Source organism: Amblyraja radiata, chromosome 32 (genome assembly GCF_010909765.2).
Source record: "Amblyraja radiata isolate CabotCenter1 chromosome 32, sAmbRad1.1.pri, whole genome shotgun sequence".
NCBI lineage: Eukaryota > Metazoa > Chordata > Chondrichthyes > Rajiformes > Rajidae > Amblyraja > Amblyraja radiata.
The window spans coordinates 23,783,806-23,807,445 of record NC_045987.1 but is presented as its reverse complement, the minus strand read 5'-3'; the positions used below and the strand labels follow the sequence as shown (position 1 = coordinate 23,807,445).

Sequence of the window (23,640 nt, the reverse complement as noted above, 5' to 3'; positions counted from 1 at the left end):
TCAACGCGTTGCCCGCCCGCTCGCCCGCTGTATCAGCGCGCCGGTGTGATGGGCCGCCTCCAGTGTGACATTACCAGCCGTTAAATAGGGCGCTCCTCCAATACCCAGACTAGGTGGGTAACAATTCACAGGTATTTCCATTGCTTTGATTATTGTTATATTAAACAAAAAATCTTCATGCTCTTGAATCATATATTTTTTTAAAAAGCGTTAAAAATGACAACAACAAAAACGCAATTATTATTTTTTTCTCCAAAATGTTCTAATTAGCTATTAAGTCAAGATAGCAACAACAACAAAAAATCGGTTTGGATATGGGAACTGTCGTTATTGACGACTTAATCTTTTCGGAAATTCTGTGTTTTTGTTTATGTTAAAGTGACAGGAGAGGAAATCGTTAAACGTGGCCAATTGCCATCAGGAGACCACTACAGACGTGAAAGGTGAGAGTTTTCAGATATTGTGAAATCGGAATGTTTGGTATTTTGGCCAAATTATTGCAACCCGTGGCGTGACTTTCTCCGATTCGACCAGTGTATTTATTCTGCATTCTCAAAACTTAAAAATGTTTAAATGTTCCATTCAAGTCTATGCCACGGGAGAAAAGAAAATCTCAAAAAGCCCATTATTTGCCTAGGCTTAATATATTTAACATCGCAACACTAGCAAACAGCCCACTGGTATAAAATTACTAGGCGCATTTGGACCGTTTTTTACTAGTCTGGGGTGTTAATTGGCATCAAAATAACATTGCTAATGTACATTTCAACTCGTAAGGTATCCCATTTTGACGGCTTCCACGGACAAAAAAACATAAGGCCCAACCTTAACCAAGTGCCGGCGATACTTTCACAAGGACACCGCGCCTTAAAGACCAGGGGAGAACGGGAATAATCCTGTTCTCCGCACCAGAATCAAACGTTAGCCACCGTCCAGCCAACGCAGCGAGTTGGGGTTTGAGATAATGTTCGACCGAGCGCCAGTTGGCATTTTCTGACTGGCAGCATCCAACAATATCACAGCGCTGCCACCATGCTACAGAATATGTATCCCCCTCCGCCCCCATTACCCCATTCCCACCCCTACAACTCAAGTTATTTCAGAACTCTACACCCCGCAGCCACATTTTTTTAGTAAATTCGACCCCACAAAGTGACAGAAAATGACAGGGCGGAATATTAATAGTAAGTACGACAAACTATTCAAATTTAGGAGCAGAGATTATATTTGAGGTACCATCTTTTGTTGTTCCCCGTTAGCATATTTTGAGGCCGTGCTATCTCCCTTGAAATATATCTTTGAATAAATATCAGAATTTCATAAAATGCCCGTGTGTATCCGATTATAAACAAGTTGCCGGTGTAAAATAGAGCGCGACTCTAAGATCCATGTCCGAATCGGGGGGGAGCCTTATGATTTTCCATTTGAAACAAATAACACTGATACTGAGGGGAAAGAGTTTGGGTTTTGAGTTCTTGGGTAGTTTTATTCAAGGAGATGATAGTATTGTGTGCTATCTTTAATACACGGTCCGCTTATATGCATGTTGGGTGGGTTAAAGAGACACATCTTCTGATGGATGTAAGTCAAGTGTTTAGGTAACAAGGGTCCCTTTAGTGATACGATGATCCACATGCACATTGTACATGTATTTGTGCAGTAACTGTTCTAAAATCTTCGTTTAACGCCGGTGTGAGCGGGAGCCGAGCGCGTCGCAAATGTTACTATGACCATGGACTCGGGCTGAGGTCGTTCTGTACGGGAACAGCGGGGGCAGCGCTGTAGACAGTAGACTTGATGACGTTTAACCTTCATTATTTTCCAATAGTTGTCTAAAATCGAAGCCACATCAAAAAACAAAAATCTAAATCTAAATTGATAAATACATTCGTGCTACTGTGAAGTCTAGAATGTGCCCACCATTATATTTCAACGCTGCATCACAAATTCTCTTTGAATGAAATTTCACATAATCTGACTTAAATGCAGTCCATGTTCTCAAAATAAGTCGAGGCCGTTAAAAGGGGTATGGGCTCGCAATTATTAAATTCTAATTGGTATCCTGGGGAAATTGTCTGCCTTTTAAATATCATAAAAATCGCACATTAATTTTAATAAAATTTTATTATTTTGCATTGTCCGGGGTTTGTTAGGCAACTAATGGAAGGGCAATTATTACAGCTTTAAGATAATTTTAAATGACAAATTATATCCCAACCTAGTTTTTCTTAATTTGCTTCTTAAAATAATCCTTCCCACCCTGTCAAATGTACGCGCCATCCATCATGCAACGATTGCTCTTAATTCTGAAACGAACTACCGGGTTTCTTTGCTTCTTGTACCAAGATATATTTGTCTCGATATATCTGCCGGAAAACCGTGTACGTGGTCACTCGGGTAAATGTAACATCTTTGCTCCAGAAATATTTGCAATTCAGGGTCAAAAAGTGTGCACCATTCAACCGAGGCTCCCGTTCACTCAGTTCATTTCGCCGTTCGTTCTATTAGTCTTAGTTTTTAACACACAAAAATTAGAATTCAGGCAATTTCCCCTTCTTTATTTTATCTCATCTTTTTTTTTCACACAGCAATTAAAAAAACCCCACATCGTCTATAATTGTAAATGTCATTTAATATATTAATAAATCATCTTAATTGTAGCCTTAGAGAAGGACAATGTCACTGCGGGAATTTATTCCTTTGTGGTGGGACTACATATTTTTGATTTTCTTTTAAATTTACAGTCATTATCTTGAAACAAATTGAATCACAGGCTTATAAAACCGTAGCCTGGCCTCTAATTTGCTCTTGTAAATGTCCTGAATTGTGCTTTGATTGTTACATTATTTCACGCTAAGTGGCTAAACGCTTTATTTGTTTATGCTAAAAAAAATATATGTGTTGCTTTCCTGGGTCCTAGTGTTTTTGTATCGTGTTTGCATCATTTTGAAATTTACTAGACGTATTAAGTATCCATTGCAGCGGGATTAACATTTCTCAGCATTAAACAAAACCCTAAAGAAATATTCAACGAATTGCTGTATTAAGACACAATGCTCCTAGTCGCCCAACTGTTAATTTTGAGACGTTTGCATTCGATCTATAATTCGTACCATATTTAATTTTGTGGCCATACCAAATTACCAACCGACCCAAATGTTAAGGAAAACATTGCACTTGAGCAAAGGGCAGACACAGATTGGAAGTGGCTTACTACACAGTACCTTAATTCCTGAAATGCATCAACTCTTCAAGCAGAGAAAACTGGGACTTGAATTATACCAACAAGCAAATTGGGACCGGGGCGCCCTCCGCCGGCCAGTAGCGACAATACATTGACCTGGGCCAACAACAATGGAAAAAAACACAAGGTGTTAAGGCACTGGCAACGCTCATACACAAAGACAATGCCCATTCCTTCCTTACAGCGCCAATCCTCTCCTTCACAGTCTATTCACCAATGGTTAAAAACGCCAAATAATTTGGGCAGGGCGCATATAATGGCGTGAGAGTGAGTGGGGGGAGAGAGAGAAGGGGGGATTATCATCACACGGAATTGAGGCCGTATTTGAACTCCACCACCAAATCAAATTTTGGAACTTCAAACCCAAAAATGTTCGATATTTATCGGAGTTTTTTTTGTGTTTCTTTCACACTTTCCGCTGCGTGCAGCGGTTTGGAGACGGCTATTCTTCGATTCCCACACGTTTACTCCCGTTGCTTGCCAACTGTTTAATCTACAACTAAAAATACACACCTCAAAAAATCAGACAAAACACTTTGCATGAGAAGCTAAAAAAACTCCTGTGAAGAATATAACGCATAAGGCTGAAAGTCCCTCATTCTCTCACCGCGCCCACTGTCTAACCTACTGGCTCTTTTCTGCATTCTCAGCTTTTATGTCTTAAAATCGCCTTCCTCAAGTGGCAAGAGCCAAAGGCGGGTGAGCATTTAATAGGCACAATTCTTTGGTTCCTTTCATTTCTGGAGGAGATCTTCAGGCGCCATTATACCATGCTATATCCCGCCCATTCGTAAAATACGAATGTAGAAACGAAGAACTGCAGATGCTGTTTAATGCATTAAAAAAGACACAAAGTGCTGGAGTAACTCGGCGGGTCAGGCAGCACCTTTGGAGAACGAGGACAGGTGACGTTTCGGGTCGAGGTGACGCGTTTCCAAGAGATGCCGCCTGACCCGCTGAGTTAGACAACAGAAAATAGACAATAGGTGCAGGAGTAGGACATTCGGCCCTTTTAGCCAGCACCGCAGTTACTCCAGCACTTTATGTCCTTTTACGTAAAATACGAATATTTTCCTGCATAATCTTTTTTTTAAATTACACATTGCAGGATCGGAAAATGTATAATCTGCATTCGAGGGAGTTGGCATCTCTACAGTAATAGCTATAGGAAGTCTTCGCCATCGTTTGAGCGATTAGAAAGTCTAGCATCAAATACAGTGTCTATTTCACAGGACAGTGTGTTTTGTTTTAACGTTCTCCTTTGATAAAGAGAATGCAAGTTGTTGAGAACGCACCATTATTTTGACAACAGACTATCGTGCTTAGTTTGTTTATCATTGGTTTAGATAAAAAGGTTTTTATTTGTTGGTGTATGCGTGGGTTGGGTGACATTCAGTGGCACAATACTGAAAATATTACCCAGTAATTGCAATGTCATCGAGAAGTTTGACAAGGGGGGTCATTGTTGTTAGCAACCAAAACAGCGCCGATGGAAAATCATTCTCCAAACACTGGAAGGCAGCTATTTGCTATTTACAGGACTATTTTTAACATCAGAACACGTCCAGCCTTTCCCCAACCTCCTCGCTTACTGAAACCCTCAGCCGGCGTTTATTGACGTTAATATTTATGTGGAAACACTAAACAGAAACAGGTAGTATGTGGACGATTGAAAGGGGCATGCGCCGTCAATCGCTGCCTCTTGTTGCGACAACATATGGGATTTGTCATGCACGGTGCCGTATGAGAATGAACCCGATCAAGGCCCATATTCGGAGAGCCCATTGCCACACCCAAATCTTGTGGCGAGAAACTATCTCAATTGGGAGGTGCGGTTATGCTGAAGATGTGTTTAGTTTAGCTTAGTTTAATAGCTTATTGTCACTTACACCGAGGTACAGTGAAAAGCGTTTTAGTTGCGAGATTATCAGTCCGCTGAAAGCATCGACCCGTGTACGGTGTACAGATACAGGATAAAGGGAATGCGCGGTAAAGTCCGATTAAAGATAGTCTGAGGGTTTAGTTCAGGGCTGCTCCCCAGTTGTTGGTAGGATGGTTCAGTTGCCCGATAACAGCTGGGGAGAAACTGTCCCCGAATCTGGAGGTGTGCGTTTTCACACTTCTGTACCTCTCGCCAGATTGGAGAGGGGAGAAGAGGGAGTGACAGGGGTGAGACTCGTCCTTGATTATGCTGCTGGCCTTGCCGAGGCAGCGCCATGACTATTATGGAGTCAATGGAAGGGAGTTTGGTTTGCGTGACGGTCTGGGATGCACCCACAATTCATACATTTGCAGGAATGGTTTAAAGGTACACGGATAGGAAAGGTTTAGAGGGATATGGGCCAAATGTGGGCAGGGTGGGACTAGTGTAGATGGGGCATCTTGGTCGACATCGGCCAGTTGCGCCGAAGGGGCTATTTCCGTGCTGAATGACTATGAAAACCACGGGCTTCAGAACGGAAATAGGAGATTGGCTTCTACAGAGGGCGGGGTGGGTGGGTTTGGGTGGGGGAGAGGGGCCGCGTGTGGTAGAGTGGGAGAATTGGGGGGAAGTTACATTACAGAGTCGGTGGGTTGAAGGGCGTTACAAGGAACTGCAGATATTGGAATCTGGAAGTGCTGGATGACCTCAGCGGGCCAGGCAACATCTGTTGAGGGAAACGGACAGACTGAAGAAGGGTCCAGAACCGACACGTCGCCTGCCTATTTCTCTCCACAGGTAACGCCTGAGTTCCTCCAGCACTTTGAGTGGAGGTGGAAGGGAGACACCTGTCGTAGGACGAGTGGGATGGGGGCGGGCCCGCGAATGGAGGGAAGGGGGTCCCTTGCTACAGAGCGAGGGCGTGGGGAAGGTGGGGGTGACCTGTTGGAGAACGGATGCGATGGGGGAGGATGGAGTCACCTGCTTCAGTGGACGGGGGGGGGGGGGGGTCATGTACTGTAACGTGTAGGAAGGAACTGCAGATGCTGGTTTACAGCGAATATAGAAACAAAATTACTCAGCGGGTCAGATCGCATCTCCGTAGAGAAGAGGTGGGTGATGTTGCGGGTTGAGACCCTTCTTCAGGCTGGGGGGGGGGGGGGCGAGGTGAAGGCGGTCACCTTGTTTAGAGTGGGCGACGGGAGGGGGGGGGGGGTTGCCGGTTTATGAATGGGTTGCGGGCGTGGAGGATGCACGGAGGAGCAGCGAGATGTGATGAATCCCTCCGACAACCCGCGCCGTCGTGGATTCCTATCCCGTGCTCGTTTTAGTTTTGGCTTCACCTCCCCCGTTGTATAACATGACAACAATGCCACACATTTCCTCGAATGGCCTTCATTGATCATGATCACATTGAATGGCGGTGCAGGCTCGAAGGGCCGAATGGCCTACTCCTGCACCTATTTTTCTATGTTTCTATGTTTCTATTGTGGAAACTTTTGGTTTGTTTCGATACACTCGCGCCTTTGTTTCCAAAATCACAGCCTCCCGTCCCCCAAGTCAGTCACTGATCGGGGACGGGAGGCTGTGAGATCGCGTTCTCTTCAACTCTCCTCGTCGCCCTGTTAAAGTCCCCTGTTCCCAATAGCTCATAAATCAAAGGCGACGAAGAAGCTACGAAGTACCTCGCGTTATGTTTCTCTGGAACCGGCGGCGATAATCAATGGCGCTGGCTTGGTCTCCAGTCTCGGCCTGGGTTACGTTTCCCGGTATCAGAAACACGCTCTCCGCATCTCCACCCTTTCCGTCCTAGTTCGCACCGTTGTAATACCTGTACGGGAACGCAAGGTTCATCAGTTCTATGAGCAGAATTAGGCCATTCGGCCCATCAAGTCCACTCCGCCATTTAATAATGGCTGATCAATCTCTCCCTCCCAACGCCATTCTCCTGCCTTCTCCCCATAACCCCCGACACCCGTACTAATCAATAATCTGTCAATCTCTGCCTTGAAAATATCCATTAATTTGGCCTCTACAGCCTTCAGTAGCAGCGAATTCCACAGATTCATCATCTCTGATTAAAGAAATTCTTCCTTATCTCCTTCCTAAAGATACGTCCTTCAATTCCTTGGCCAAGACCTCTGGTCCTAGTTTCTCCGACCAGTGAAAACATTCTCTCCACGTCAATTCTATCCTAGCCTTTCGATATCCGGTATGTTTCAATGAAGTTCCCCATCACTCTTCTAAACTCTAAACTAAGACATATAACTAATCACGTTGAAAAAGGTAATTGCAATAACTCCAGTCGCGCCACCACAAATGTTGGCGTGAACGTGGGAGTTGCACTTGGCATTGCATCTATCGTTGGCAGCTTTGGTTTTACATTTTAGAGAAACGGGCCCTTCGGCATACCAAGCCGACCAACGATCACCCCTACACTAGTTCTGCCCTACACACTAGGACAATTTCCAGAAGCTAATTAACCCACAAACCCACACGTCTTTGGGATGTGGGGGGGGGGGGGGGGGGGGGCCGGAGCGCCCGGAGGAAACCCACGCGGTCACGGCGAAAACGTGCAGAGAGCAGCCGTGGTCAGGATGGAACCCGGGTCTCTGGCGCTGTGAGGCGGCAGCTCGACCACTGTGCTGCCCTGAATGAGTTTTCTTCGTTCTTCCCGGCAACCGAAGCAAACCAGCTATTCCTTCTGGGTTGCCTTAAACCATAAAGAAATTACACGTTGTGTAAAGAGAATGTCAAGTAATCCCCGGGGAGTGACTCGCTGATGCATTAAAATGTAAGTTCAATGCCTTTAGCACGGAGTGCGTTTAGCTCCAGGAAGGGATATAAAATACAAATAAATGCATTAGAAGTGGCGGTTCCATCGGATGAGGTGTTTGAGCGAAGCACATCATCAGGAAAGCGCGATGGCCGCAGGTCTTTAACCTTGGAGCGCAGCCTTTGGGCGGTGTGGTGTACCTTGACGGTCAATGTTGTGTCAGAGATAGAAACATAGAATCATAGAAAATAGGTGCAGGAGTAGGCCATTCGGCCCTTCGAGCCTGCACCGCCATTCAATATGATCATGGCTGATCATCCAACTCAGTATCATGTACCTGCCTTCTCTCCATATCCCCTGATCCCTTTAGCCACAAGGGCCACATCTAACTCCAGATGAGAGGTAATGCCAATTTATTGGCTTCCTGGAGGTAGATTGATGGGAGATTGAGTCAGCGAGCCAATGTGTGTTTGAGTACGACGGTCTGAATGCCGCAACCCTGTGCAGACGGTGAATACAGGGTTGCGGCATTCAGACCGTCGGGTGTCTATGGGTGGAAGGAAGGGGGGTCGAGTGGCAGGAACAACGGCCAGGTGTAACTGATGCGACACTGCGAGTATTGCAAGTAAAGCAAGCGGGTGAGATGAAAAGCTTCACACCGGGCCATGCGAGAACCACCCCAAGGTCAGCACCTGGAACCGTCTCCATTCGAGCTCCTCCCAACCACCACAAGCAGAGCTCCTTAAAACCATCCCAAATGGCTCCTTAACCCATCTCAACGTAATCTCCTTAAACCCATCTCGTTCTGATCTCCTTAAAAACATCTCAATATGAGGTCCTTAAAAACATCTCAACATGAGGTCCTTAAAAACATCTCAATATGAGGTCCTTAAAAACATCTCAATATGAGGTCCTTAAAAACATCTCAATCTGAATTCGTTAAAACCATATTAATTGAATACCTTCAAACCCATTGCTTAATAAGGAACTGCATATGCTGGAAAATCGAAGGTAGACAAAAATGCTGGAGAAACTCAGCGGGTGAGGCAGCATCTATGGAGCGAAGGAAATAGGCAACGTTTCGGGTGGAAACCCTTCTTCAGACCTTCAAAACTATCTCAATTTAAGAGCCACCTCAATCTGAATTTAAAACCATCTCAATATGAGGTCCTTAAAACCCATTCAGTCTGCTCTCCTGAACACCATCTCCATATGTACGTAAAAACAATTTCAATCGGGGCTCATTAAGCCCATCTCAACCCGAGCTCCCTGCCCCACCACAAGCCCAGGTCCTTGCCCAAGGCCCAATGCTTCTGAATCCAGTTGAGCACCAACTGCAAACCATTACCTTGTACAGATAATGGAACGGATCTTGATTTCAGCCATACTCAATATGCTTAAGGATCGGAGCTTTTCAAAAGAGACCAAGTTTGTGGTCTACTTGCGGGTCCTTCTGCAAAGGGCTAATCTCCAGTGAATGCACTCGCATTCCCAACCACTGCCTCAAACTCCACCGTCTTCCAATGTTTTCTTCCATATATTGGAAGGTCGGAGAACCGAGGCAAGTTTGCACACCTTAGAAAGTATCTGCTACCCCATCCCACGGTTTGGTCTCACGATCACGTTACCATGAGCACCAGGCTATCGTTTCGTGTTTTTTTAGTTTGTTTGTTTGTTTCAGCCACCCTGCTCTTCCTGAAGTCAAACTGGACCAGTCCCGCTTCTATCGGGGGCGCCGCTGTCCCTTGATGTTACGTCTTGTTACAGGCCGTGTATTTACTCCATCAGATAGAAGTGTTCAGGTTTTGCAGCTGTAAAGCCGGTGAGAAGTGATCTTTCACCCAGTAATAAAACAGCAGACTCCCAACGAATTCGGGGCGACTGGGAGTAAATTGCATCGAATTCTCAGCATAGTTTAGGACGGTGCCCGTGTATGTGAGAGAGGTCGGGAATACAAGACTGGGCGGCACGGTGGCGCAGCGGTGGAATCTCTCACCGCGCCAGAGACCCGCTTTGATCCCGACTACGGGTGCTGCCTGTACGGAGTTGGTACATTCGTCCTGTGGCCGCGAGGCCTGTACCAACGACGTACAGGTTTGTAGGATGATTGGCTTCAGTAAATTTGTAAATTGTCCCCAGTGTGTAAGATAGTGCTCGTGTACGAGTTGATCGCTGGTCGGCGCGGGCTCGGTGGGTCGAAAGACCCGTTTCCGCGCTGTATCTCCGAAGTCTAAAGTCCAAACAAGTCTATAGACTGCGGAGAACGGACGTGGGTGAGATTAGAGAGGTGAGGTGGCACTGACAAGGTGGGCCGAGCGGCCTCCTCCTGCACTGTAGCCATTCGTGGATTCGTCTTCAAACCCCGAATAATCCTCCCCTGACCTTTCTTCCTTGAAACCTGCCGTGGTTTCTATTGAACATACTCAACATTCTCTCAGATACTCCCGAGAGAAAGATGTCCTTCTTCGCGCCAATGCCCAAGTGCCAAGAAGCGATGGTTGGACTCGTTTGAGCCTTGGCAGGACATAACATGCTAGAGTCACTCTGCGGGCCAGGCAGCATCTATGGAGAACATGGGTGGGTGGTGTTTCAGACCCCTAAACCTCACCTATCCGTGTTCTCCAGAGATGCTGCCAGACCCGCTGTTACTCCAGCACTTTGGGTCCTTTTGTATAAACCAGCATCTGCAGTTCCTTGTTTCTACTAGTGATCAGGAAGTCTTGGTCTGAGAGAGGCTTCACTCCGGCCAATCGTTGGGTGAAAGTGGACTCCAGAGATGGGATGGAATTGGCCAAAAACTAGAAAGGAAAATCAAACTCCGTGGCTCCAAGTCTAAAGCCACAACCCCTGATCATCAGGGGTATCGCCGCAGATTCAAAACCTCACCTGAGCTCTATTGGCCGGCGGCGCAGCGGTAGAGTTGCTGCTTTCCAGCGCTGGAGACCCGGGTTCAATCCTGACTACGGATGCTTGTCTGTACGGAGTTTGTACGTTCTCACCGTGACCTGAGTGTGTTTTCTCTGTGATCTTCGGTTTCCTCCCACATTCCAAAGACATACAGGCGTGTAGGTTAATTGGCTTGGTATATGTGTAAACAACTGTCCCTAGTGTGTGTAGGGTAGTGTTAGTGTGCGGGGATCGCTGGTCGGCGCGGACTTTGTGGGCCGAAGGGCCTGTTTCCGTTCCGTATCTCTAAACCAAAAGACTGCATCTTCTCTCCAATGTGCTGGGGATTGTAACTGATGAAGGCAAGTCGTGGTAAAAACTGGCACCGTTTTTCCCCCATCCCCTCGCCTCCCCTCCAAATCAACAAGTTGAAAATTAAAACAAAAACTCCAGATGCTGAAATGATTCCGGAATAAAATCAAAGAAAAATAACCATTTCAGGTCACGAAGATCCGACATGTTCATTTTCACCAGCAAGCCAATGTACAGACACAGCTGCCTCCACTCCTGTACTCCACCAGCCAAAATAAATCGATTAAAATACTTTCCAAGAATAATAGCTCTTTGCGAGAGAGTTTTTTTTTTCTAACTAGGAATAATAGTCCCTTTGATATCCGTTCCAAGTGCGTTGGGAGATCGTGATTCGACTGTTTGCCGGCTAACGTGAAATACAAATCTATGTGTGCGTGTTGCCTTGTTGAGAGGGTCAAGTCCAACTCTCATTTGTCGCCGCGCACAGCAGTGCCAGCGCCGTTGGGGACACTGGGCACTTCGCTTGAGAACCTCACGTCATGGTGATAGTGCCGGGGGTCAGGGAAAAATGGACCCATCCCCCGAACAACGAAACAAGTCTTAGTTGGAGTTCACTCTAGGACGAGGAGTCATATCCCTATCATCCACACCACAACAGCCACACCGCCACGGCCACGCTCCCATTTCAATAGACAATAGACAATAGGTGCAGGAGGAGGTCATTTGGACCTTCCAGCCAGCACCGCCATTCAATGTGATCATGGCTGATCATCCCCAATCAGTACCCCGTTCCTGCCTTCTCCCCATACCCCCTGACTCCGCTATTTTTAAGAGCCCTACCTCGCTCTCTCGTGAAAGCATCCAGAGAACCTGCCTCCACTGAGGCAGAGAATTCAAAAGATTTCACTCATGCCTTGGGAAGAAGGCACAGGAGCCTGGAAACTATAACGTGTAAGTTCTTCCCTACAATCATCAGACTATTAAACACTACAAAAAAAAGCTAAACTCCAAACTACGAACTGTATCGGTTGCACTAGGAACGTGTTTTTGTTTTTGTTTTTACAACATATGGATTTTTAAATGTATTGAACATTTTGTTTGTTTATCATGTTGTCCAGTGAGTGCCGTGTTTACAGCATGTTATGCTGCTGCAACTAAGAATTCCGTTGTTCCCTATCTGTACAAAAGACAATAAAATATTCTGAAGAAGGGTCTTGACCCGAAACGGCACCTATTCCTTCTCTCCAGAGATACTGCCTGTCCCGCTGAGTCACTCCAGCATTTTGTGTCTACCGTCGGGTTAATCCACCATCTGTAGTTCCTTCCTCCACAGAAAAAAATCCATCCTTGACTCTCTTGAATCCACAGGTAGAGTTTTATAACAATCCACCGCCTGCCTCTCCCCAACTGTTTACGAATCTCATTCCTCTCACGGACACTTTCCATTGAAACATTAGAGGGGAGGGGAGGGGAGAGAGAATCAATAAATGGCGCACAGGCCACTCGTGGAAGGCGAGATATAATTAACACATAATCCATATTATGCTGACAAGTTAGATACGGACAGAGCCCAGTATTATCTCCCCAGACAGCGAGGATGATAAAACATTTATGTCCCTGTAATATTCCCAATCAGCTCTAAATGTTATTAGTTTAGCTGCACGCCGCTTCCTAGAGAAGGGTGCACTGGGGAACAGTGAAATAAATACTCCGTTCAACGTTTGGAACTGGTCGCTCTGACAACGAAACCGCATTTCCAAATGCATTCTCCAGTCGATACACACTACCCGCCTTTAACTGGAGGGCTTCTCTCGTTCAAGTGCATCCCTCGTATACCATCCCCCCACCCCGACATCACACCGCTTGTCAGACCAACACCCACACACAAGTGTCTGAAATAAAAAACCCACTGCGCTAAAATTCCGCTAAACACCGCAAATCAACACTCGAAATCTTTCCAGCAACTGAGCGCTCGAACTGCAAGTTGAATTTGTTTAAATCGCAGACTAAATTATGAAATGATACCTAATTGAGTGTTAAATATCTAAACAGGCTATAGGTTAACAAACGACAATTCATTAATCTACTGGGCAATCACTTTATCAATTATCGTTCGTTTTTAATACCTTTTATAGTTGAAACGAACTAATAAGGCTGTTTTATATCCAAGTTTATTTTCGTTTAATTATTGAATGATCTAAGCCTCTTGTTTAAATATGGAACCTCCACTTGCCAAAAGTTATGGGCGTCTTTGAACGAAACCCCGGGTTCTTTATCGACCTGCTGTTTCATAAATCGGAAGCAATTTTATTTCACATTTTCTAGTTTGGAGATATCAAAACAGACAAATTATTTTAATTGGGTAGATTGCAATTTGAAGGAACTTGCTCCTTGATACCCGAAGCGAAGAATGTGTTTTTTTGTGTGGCAAAAAGCTGGCCGAATGGTTTAATTCTGCAAAGCTAAACATGCTGGATTAATCTCCGAAGAACTTCAAACGCTCGCCGGCGAATGTTGTCAGGGCTCAGATAGAGAGGGCTGTTTATAATCTGTAATATCCCCCCTAATCGGGCAGTTTCTTTTTTGTTCAAACCGCGCATCAACTGAATTCGCCAACAAAAAATATAACATGTTAATTGCAATTGAGAGCATCAAGCGAATATTGAACGAATCACTTGTACCGAGGGGATTGATGGAGGATAGTTAAACTGCCCCTTGACTTTAAGAGCCCTAGACGTAACCGTCCAAAACGGCATCGCGTTGATGTGGGGAAACGCGAATTAAAACGGGACTCACTGCTCGCACTATTAGTCTCCTCGTTGGTACTTCAAACCGTTCGAAAAAAAAGAAAGCCCGCCCTTAGAAAACGAAATGCCATAAAGATTCACTCAGGTGGTATCGGATATTTTTTGTTCAATCTGTAAGCGAGACTTGAGTTAGCTTTAGGCTGTAAACAAGGAGAACAAATGGGGCTGGGATTTTCTTGAGAAAACTTCGTTTCTATATATTAAGGAGGGTCCCATGAGTTTCTCCCGGGCTCTACTTGACCAGGTAGGCGAAGTTTTTAAGAAGATTACAAAGCTCTTGCGGATCTCCTGCCTTTGATAGTTAGCACTTTTATTTTTGACAATTAAATTTTGCCCTGTGTAACAAGCTGGGCTCCTATTAAACAGGTTAATTGGCGCAGACCGCGGTAAGATCAACGAGGATTGAGGAGGAGGGGGGTGGGATAGACCGCTAACCTTTGAGAGATCATGGGTCTGACCTGAGCCTACTAATGCGAGCGAGATCTAAAGAGGCCACCACCCTTCTTCGCCAAGTCAATAACAGCATCATTATAGAACAGACCCCGGGGGGATGTGGTGGGGGGCTCTTAAACAAGGCCCTTAGTAGAGTTGGAATGGTAGAAGGATGATTATCACTCACTCTCCAATGCGAGCCCTCCAAAAGACCCTTCCCCTCTCCGCCGTATCTCCGCGCCAGCGCCAGCGCCAACGAACGTGGAAAACATTCAACGCGGATGTGAGCTTGGGCTCAGTCTCCAGGCCGGCCTTGAGGGGAGGCGAGGCGAGGGATCTTCACCATCTGCCAGCGTGGAGACAATTATTTGGCGCCACTTCTGTAAAAAAAAAGCGGATGGGCTGAGATTTGGCCTCGAATTTGGGCGATAATTCGCGTCGAGCTACAATGGATGGAGAGAGAGAGAAAGAGAAAAAAAGAGAGAGAGAGAGAGAGAGAGAGAGAGAGAGAGAGAGAGAGAGAGAGAGAGAGCATTTGTACAGGTGGGCGGCAGAATTTAACACTTTGTCCCCAAGACACCATATCCCAGATGTTTGGAAAGAACATGTTTTGCCGTCTCCCCATTACCCTTAATACTTAATGCAAACGGCTCGTTCAATAGTCCCTTGCGTGTTATTGCTAAGCTATCCTTGCGCCAATGGATATGGGATAGTTCCTGCGGTAAAATCGTTCCAACCATTTCCACGTAGCGTCAAACTGCCAGTTTATCCTGATAGTATTTGACCCGTTTTCGTTAAAAAAAAAAAAACCCGCACCGTCTTTGCAATTAATTGTTTGCTTTAGGTTAACGCTGGCCGCGTTTAACGGGTAAGAAACGTTGAGGTAGTTCCGAGTGGAATAATTCTAGAAAAGTATGTGGATTTCCCATCCTTTATTATCGCGTTAGCAAACGGCGAGGAGTCCAGAGAGGCCGCGGGGAACAGGAATGGGAGAATCTTCGATGTGGCCGATCAGTGTACAATCGCCAACTGAAAGTTGAGGCGACAGGTGTCCAACTGATAGCCTGGACAGGTTGGATTGTGGAATTTATTTCATTCACGGGAGAGGGTAGAATCGAGGAACGTGGGTTAAGGGGAGGCTTGAACACGGACATTTTCTTGGATTTTCGACGCGGTGAAATGTTTGCTTTTATTGAGGTGGAAATAGACTTGAAAGATCGGAGTTATGGAGAGAGAGAGGCGGCAAATTGAGTAGACTGGATTGGTAAACGAAAAATTGGCAACACTGCTTCGATTGTCCCATCCCGTGGCAATATCATGCTGTTATTTACAGTACTTGGAGGATTTCTGAAATCTCCCGCGAACTTAGACTGTAAAATGTTTAGGAAATACAGTAGACCCTGGATTGAAATTGTCAAATTGAACACTAAACGTCACTCTCTTTATCTTGTGTCTACACAACGTGGACGGCCTCGCGTGGAGGCACAAAATGCAGGAGTAACTCAGCGGGACAGACAGCCATCTCTGAAGAATAGGAATAGGTGGCGATTCGGGTCGAGACCATTCTCCAGAATAGCGTAGTATTTTCGCTGACTGGATAGCAGGCAGCAAAAAAAAATGCTTCGCGCTGTACCGCGGTACAGGTGACAATAACCTCAACTATTGTAAACTATCTTAATCCCTGAACAGTGTCGTGGCGCCGTTTACATTTCACTCTTTGATTACAATTCCACAACACACTCACACCTGTAAAATGCGGGGGGACTGGGCAGCGAGTGTGTTTGTGGGCTTAAAGCTCGATGGGTTAGGTTAGGCGGCGAGGTAAAGGGACGGCAGTTAGGAATCTTTCTAGGACAATGAAATTCTTGCTTTGCTGCAGCACAACAGAATACAGAAGGCATGAATACAGAACAGATCAGTGTGTCCATATACCATTGTATAAATACAACCCCCCCCCCCCCCCCCCCCCCCCCCCCCCCCCACAGTCACGGGAAGATTTTAACCCTTCGCGCCGATATTCCGCTTGGCGCAATCTTTCCCCAACCCCAGGGAAATCCAGACGAGTGTGCAAAGTGATTCTTAGGGAGTCGGGACATCTAGTAATATTCCTACTCAAACACTGACCTCACTGATGTTGAATTCCTCATAACCTCGGTGAAATTAATTGATCTAGTTTGAACGCTTGGTTATTTTCCTAATTAGAGGTCCTCATTTACGGAATTAGTTCTATTTGGATTCGATATCGCGCTAATGCAAGAACGAATTGAAACTTCGAAAGTTAAGATAATTGCTGACCATAATACCATAATAAGCGCGACGATTGCAGTTTTAGACTGCGAAGGACGGAAAGCAACACGGTTAAAGACTCGCGACCACGTTATAAATGTGAGGATAACTAGCGATCAATACCATCTAGCGCTTAGTGTAGAACGAGGAACTGTAGATGCTGGTTCACAAAAAAAAGACACAAAGTGTTGGAGCAACTCAGCGGATCAGGTAGCGTCTCTGGAGAACATGGACAGTGTGAAGAAGGGCCCCGGCCTGAAACGTTCCCTCCCCGACCTGCTGAGTTACTCCAGCACCTTGTGTCTTTTTCTTTAGAAATTGGTAACATGATTCCGTTATGGACTCTACCTTTTGTCCATTTGAGTTTTGTGGCCAGTTCTGATGGTTCGCTTTCACTGGGATCTTGTGAAATTCCCCACACTTGTTTGTCCCTTGCGCGCCGCTTCGACGCGGGCCCGTGTCTCAGTTCCGCGACCCCAACACTAAATGGTTAGGATTATTCAGCAGGCCAGGCCGCACCTGTGGGAAGAGAAACTGGGGTTAACGTTTCAAGTCGAATACCGAACGAAATAACTAGAAAGGAAGACAGGAGTCGTTTGTTAAGACGCAGAGATTGCGTGGGGAGCGTCCGAGACGAGTTGACTCTGGGGATAAACTATAACCGTGGATATTTAGTTAAGGGGAACACATAGAGAGTGAAGACAAGGCGAAAAATAATTCAGGAGTTGCACAATGTAGACCAGGAAGCCACGCCGGGCAGATAAGAAACCCTGTCCATTTGACACAAGACAGACACAAAATGCTGGAGTAACTCAGCGGGTCGGGCAGCATCTCTCGACAGAAGGAACAGGTGACGTTTCGTGTCGAGACCCTTCTTCAGACCCTTTCGCAAACTCTGAAACCGGTAACCCCCCCAATCAGGCAAATCTTCCCTTCTTAGCCCTTTCCTTTCAAGTTGTTACGATGACAATAGACCCGAGAGACCGCAGATGCTGGTATCTTAAACAGAAAATACAAACTTCTGGATGAATCTTACTGGAGGCAAAGGAGACCATGTCAGCTGTGTTTACACCCATTGCTTTGATTTTGCCATTCCACTCCCAAGTCACTTTTTTGCTGTTGTCAAGATGACAGTAGTTAACAGATCACCCTAAGGCTGGCTTTGATTCATGCTTTCAGGCAGACACACAGTGCTGGAGTAACTCAGCGGGCCATGCAGCATCTCTGGAGAAAAAGGGGAAGGGTGACGGTTTTCGGGCCGGGGCCCTTCTTCAGACTGTTTGTTCCATGCTCATACCGGCGTTCTCTGGGCAAAGCGAAAGCGGCCAGGCCGAGTGAGATAGCGGGCATACAGGTGAAAGGGTGAACATTCAAATTGACAGGGTCGAGTCCAGCTCTTGCGGGCAACATCAAAGCCCTCGTTTGGGGGTGGGGTCGGGATCAAGGCAATTAAATGCGCCTGCAATTTCCCTGGTTGTATCGAATAAATAAAGCGTGTGGTTACTTAAAGATTCGTTCCCTTTTGAGACATTTCAACGAAATCATCTCGGATGAAACTTTGAAAGGTGCCGTCAAATCAGCCCCAAAATCGTTTTTGTTTGTATCTAAAAGAAAATCATCTTCCTTTACAAACTAAAACTCCAAAAAAGTTTCCGAGCGGGAGAATTGGAATGAGATGCGTAAACCGCCTACCACGCAAGTATCATCAGAGACTCACTAATAGACGATTAAACGAAAGCATAGGCCAGCCGACGTGATTAATTGTCCAAATCCAAGCGGTTACCTTGCCGTTAATAATGTCATTATGTGGCGTTCAAACCCGGGTTCAAAGGAAGCGCCGACCTTTTAAGAGTGTTTCCAATCCAATTTGAAAGATAATTGGTTCCTTGTACTACTCAATGTTGAAAAAAAACCCCGCATCTTTTCCCTCGTCTGGGTTAGATTCACGCCTTGAAGAGATTTAAACCAACGCGTGCCATCACCGAGAAATAATCGAATCCTCGTATTGTTTCTCGATGGACGCATTTAACTAACCTGCCACCTGTAACCCAATCGATTAGAACGGGGTCACTAATTCTCAGCATCGGATTACAACGGATCACAGTAGCGTTACAGAGTTAATTAATTTAAAGCTCCCCCCCCCCCCCCCTTTTCATTAAAAGCAACATTCGTCGAGAATAATGTTCAAATATTTAATTTGCAGAATAACAGAAGAAAAATATCCACATTCCTATATAATTAAAGAGACGCAAAATGCTGGAGTTAAAGTGACTGTTCATGTTATTTTGCTTTCTCGTGAAGTTTTAAACGATTGGCGATCGATGGCTGTAAAATATTTTAAGGTTTCCCTGACTAAGTTCAATATTAGTCGTTGATGTTGTATTTATGTAGCATTAATTTGGGGGCCATTTCTCACTTCTAGAAGATAGACACAAAATGTTGGAATAACTCAGCGGGTCAGACAGCTTCTCCGGAGAAAAGGGAATAGGTGGCGTTTCGGGTCGAGACCCTTCTCCAGACTGAGTCATGGGAAAGGAAAAGGAGAGATAGAGACGGTGATGTCGAGAGACGTGGAAGAATTGAATGAGATATATGCCAAAAAAAGTAACGCAGAGTTGATTATTAACGCTGCGGACACTTGGTATCGCCACGCTCTCTTCACCGCGTCCAGAGAACCCGTTTCCAGCAGCACCGACCATTTACATTCTATTCCTGGAGTGTCGGACGCAAATGTGTTTTTCATTATTGAATTATCTCAGCCACTATTAGATTAAGTGTTTGAAAATAACCCTTCAAACAAACTCAAATTTGGGGGGAGGGGCGCGGGCTAGGAAGATGAACTCGAAAAAACCATTTAAACCCTTTTAATCAGAATAAACAGTGCACTTGAAGCTGGGAATCCATTAAAAAAACATTCGTCGCTAATCAGATAATTGAAAGCTGACATATCTCTCTATATATATATATATCAGTCTATATATATATATATATATATATCTGATATACATATATATATATATATCAGTCTATATATATATATATATATATATATATCTATATATATCAGTGTGTATACATATATCAGTCTATATATATATATCAGTCTATATATATATCAGTCTATATATATATATCAGTCTATATATATATATATATATATCAGTCTATATATATATATCAGTCAATATACATTTGTATATATATTTATACATATATATTTATATTTATACATGTATATGTGTGTGATTTTACATATACGATGTATATATGTGTATGTATAGGATGTTATATATATATATTTATACGATTTATATACATGTGATTATATGTGTGCTTTATATATATATTTATATATAATTTAAATATATCTATATTCTGAAGAAGGGTCTCGACTCGAAACGTCACCCATTTCTTCTCTCCAGAGATGCTGCCTGTCCGGCTGTTACTCCAGCACTTTGTGTCAATTTTCGATATATATATATATATATAGCATAAACAAAAACAACATCTATAGGGTAACCCCTGGGTATTCAGTTCAGTAACTTCACCCAATACTGAACAAACGTTTCGATACGAATAAAATTACGCGTTGGTGCTTTTTCAGTCGACGCGCACAGCCAGGGCGATAGGCTCCGTGTTTAAGCGCTTTTTCTTCGCATGTTGTAAAGGTTCCGTGAACCACAATTTGAGCGGCCATTTATGAACATTGCTTTGGGCTGATTTGTGTGGCGTAATCCACAATTACAATTTAATCGCAACCGTGTCCACCTCTAGGTGTGGAAAGGAATTCGTGGCATTCTATTCCGAAGAGGGAGTCGCCAAGGCACAGAATGCAAGTCGCGGACAATCTGCAACGATTTCTTCCTCAGAGACCCGGGTTCGATCCTGATTTCGGATGCTGTCCGTGTGGAGTTTGCACGTTCTACCCGTTACCACCAGTCGGAGGAAGGGTCCTAACCCGAAACGTCGCCTATCCACGTTCTCCACGGATGCTACCTGACCCGCGGAGTTTGTGTCTTTGACCCAGCACTTTGTGCCTTTTTTTTTTGTAAACCAGCATCTGCAGTTCCTTGCGTCTCCCAGTGGCCGCGGGGGTTGAGACACTGTCGAGCTAGAGTTGGTAACACCGTAGTCTCCGTCACTATTTACCCGTTTTCCAAATCATTTGGATTTGCACAGCATTTGAGACACCATTTCAGGACTGTTCAGATATGCTCAACGCAGCTGGAGGAGCGACTGCCTCACATCACCAGACACCCGGGTTCGATCCCGTCCTCGGGTGCTGTCTGTGTGGAGTTTGCACGTTCTCCCTGTGACCGCGTGGGTTTCCTTCGGGTGCTCCGGTTTGCACCCACATGCCCAAAACGTGCGGGGTTGTAGGTTAATTGGCCCTCTGTAAATTGCCCCGAGAGTGGATGAGAAAGTGGGATAACATGGAACTAGTGTGAGCCGGTGATCGATGGTCGGCGTGGACTCGGTGGGTCGAAGGGCCTGTTTCCATGCTGTATCTCTAAACTCAAATTAAACAATATAAACTTCTTAAAATGTATCTATAACATTTGCTTTGAATCTAAAATATAAATATATAAAACACGATCAATCTGTCAATAATCGACACATTAACGACTACTCTAAAATAGCACGACAATTTCGAAATTCAGACTGAAGAAGGGTCTCGACCCAAAACGTCGCCCATTCCTTCTCTCCAGAGATCCTGCCTGTCCCGTTGAGTTACTCATTCTGTGTCTATCTTCGGTGTAGACCAGCATCTGTAGTTCGTTCCTACACGAAAATACGAATTCCTCATTAGATGAGAAGACAACATCAATGTTTGCTGTCGATATCGTTTGACCATTTCAGGACAGTGCCGTTCAAAGCAATTGGAAAAAAAATCCCGTTCCATTTAGAGTCATACGGCAAGGAAACAGGCCCTTCGGCCCAACTCGTCTATGCCAACCAAGATGCCCCATTTGAATGGTCTCATTTGGCCCATATTGAGTTAAACCTCTCCCAACAATGTGGCTGTGTTTAACCGTCATTTAAATGCTTTTATAATACTTGCCTCAACTACCTCCGCTGGCAGCTCGTTCCATTCACCCACCACCCTCTGAGTGAAAAAGTTGCCCCGTCAGGTTCCAATTAAATCTTTCCCCTCTCACCTTAAACCTGTGCCCTCCAGTTCCCGATTCCTCAACGTTGTGGACTCTTTTGTGATGATTTAAGAGAGTCAAGAATGTTTAATTGTCATGTGAAATTCTTACTTGCAGCAGCATGGCAGACCTGTAAGCCCAGTGCCCATAATATATAATAAAGAAAGCAATTCAATAAATTAATAGCTGCGAGATTAGTGCCAAAACAAAACCGAAGTCTTTCGAGAAACCAAAACAGTTCGTGATTTATCCGTAAATTTGACAATTGACAATTAATTCGTAAATTTAATAATTGCAAAATTACATGCCTTTTTGATCTTAAGAATTAAGCCTGAAAGAGGGGAAGTGAGTGATTGCAATTCTAGGTTCAAACCCTCGGCTATTCCGCGTCCTTGCTGCCATCTCCTGGATTGCAGCGGTACTGCCGTCGCACTTTAAAAATACCGAGAGTAAAGCACATGCAAGGAATCTTCCCTCTCGCCCTGGGATGGTCCCGTTGTTCCACCTGCAAGACATAAAAGGGAAAAATAGATTTCCTAGATTGAAAAATAAACGGAACAGCATTTAAATTAACACCCGACTGAATTATGCTTGTTTTAAAAAAAATTCAGAATAAGATCAATTAGAGACCTACCAAATATTATGTAGAAATAAGGAACTGCAGATGCTGGTTTACACATGTGCTGGAGTAACTCAGTCTGAAGAACGGTCCTGAGCCGAAATGCCACCAATCCATCTTCTCCAGAGATGCTGAGTTACTCCAGCACTTTCTGTCCTTTTCCCAAAAATATTAGATATTTTAATGTTTGTACCTATTGCATATTATTACATATTTAAGAGTACTGATAAATTTGAACTTAGCCTAATATTTTCATGGTTTCACTATTCTCTCCCTTAATGTTTTTGTTATTGGATTAAAAAAATATTGGAAAAGTTATTTGCGTCCTTGCATCGTCTCCGATGAGAGGATTTTCACGAACAGGAGGGTATATCAGATCAGTATCATTAGTCTTGAGTTTACTTGGGGGAAAGTACATCAGGGTATGACTGAAATAGACACGACCTGTTGAAGAGCAACATAATAGTTGTTCAAATGAAGATAGCTGCTAGACCGGCGAAACCCCCCAGGGGGCAGTGTCGAGCCGGGTAGGAATTAATTAAAGCCCTGGTTCACATTATATTAGGTTAAATAAGATCTATTGATCTGTGGAATAAATCACTGCCCATTAAATCATTTGGAATTTACAGCTAATACCATTACCATTGTGCATAAATATTTCTGTGTAGTGAACTACTTTCCAGTTCTTTGATGGTCAGAGATTGCTTTCCTGGTTTCCAAGTGATGTGTTGTCCCGTTTAAAGTGGGAAGTTACGACCGCATTTGAGTCAATGTTTAATCATTCTTGGTGTGCCTGTGCCAAAAAATGAAGGCAGTTAGTGGGAGTCCGGCTCTAATCTGAATCCAAAGGAGCAAAGCCAAATCAGACAGAGTCATACGGCATCACCGCAGGCTCTTCGGCCCAACTTGTCCATGCTGACCAAGATACCCCACCTAGCTAGTCCCATGTGGCTCACCCCCCCCCCCCCCCCCCCCCACACACACACAAACTGTCCAACTATCTTTAAATGTCCAACTGTCTTTTAAAACTGCTCTCCATTACAAATAGACAGTAGCACACCAGCTTAGGAAGCCCGGCCTCTCCCCAATGACTCTCACCAACTTCTACAGATGCGCCACTTAAAGCAATTTATCGCAGTGCATCACAGCATGGCTTGGGAACTGCTCCATCCAAGACCACGAGAAATTGCAGCGAATTGTGGACCCA

At 44.8% G+C, this 23,640-nt stretch overlaps 1 protein-coding gene and 1 long non-coding RNA gene across 6 annotated transcripts in view; one reads left to right on the top strand and one right to left on the bottom strand.

The window, feature by feature from the left end:
• Window positions 1–18,017, bottom strand: part of lmx1b (LIM homeobox transcription factor 1 beta) — a 261,097-nt gene extending 243,080 nt beyond the window's left edge. For 2 of the 5 annotated variants that reach the window (XM_033048993.1, XM_033048994.1), the window contains exons 1-5: window positions 17,701–18,017; window positions 17,013–17,183; window positions 14,566–14,758; window positions 6,851–6,996; window positions 3,225–3,340 (exon numbers count right to left, since the gene is read on the bottom strand). The gene's annotated coding sequence lies outside the window, so the exon portion shown is untranslated. Of the gene's footprint in view, window positions 1–3,224; window positions 3,341–6,850; window positions 6,997–14,565; window positions 14,839–17,012; window positions 17,184–17,700 lie in introns of those variants that run through there. The other 3 variants (XM_033048995.1, XM_033048996.1, XM_033048997.1) reach the window with 3 other exon arrangements.
• Window positions 2–20,620, top strand: LOC116990887. The gene is made up of 3 exons (XR_004416648.1): window positions 2–131; window positions 386–443; window positions 20,439–20,620. It is a non-coding gene; the product is annotated as an uncharacterized LOC116990887 (long non-coding RNA).
• Window positions 20,621–23,640: the final 3,020 nt, after the last annotated feature.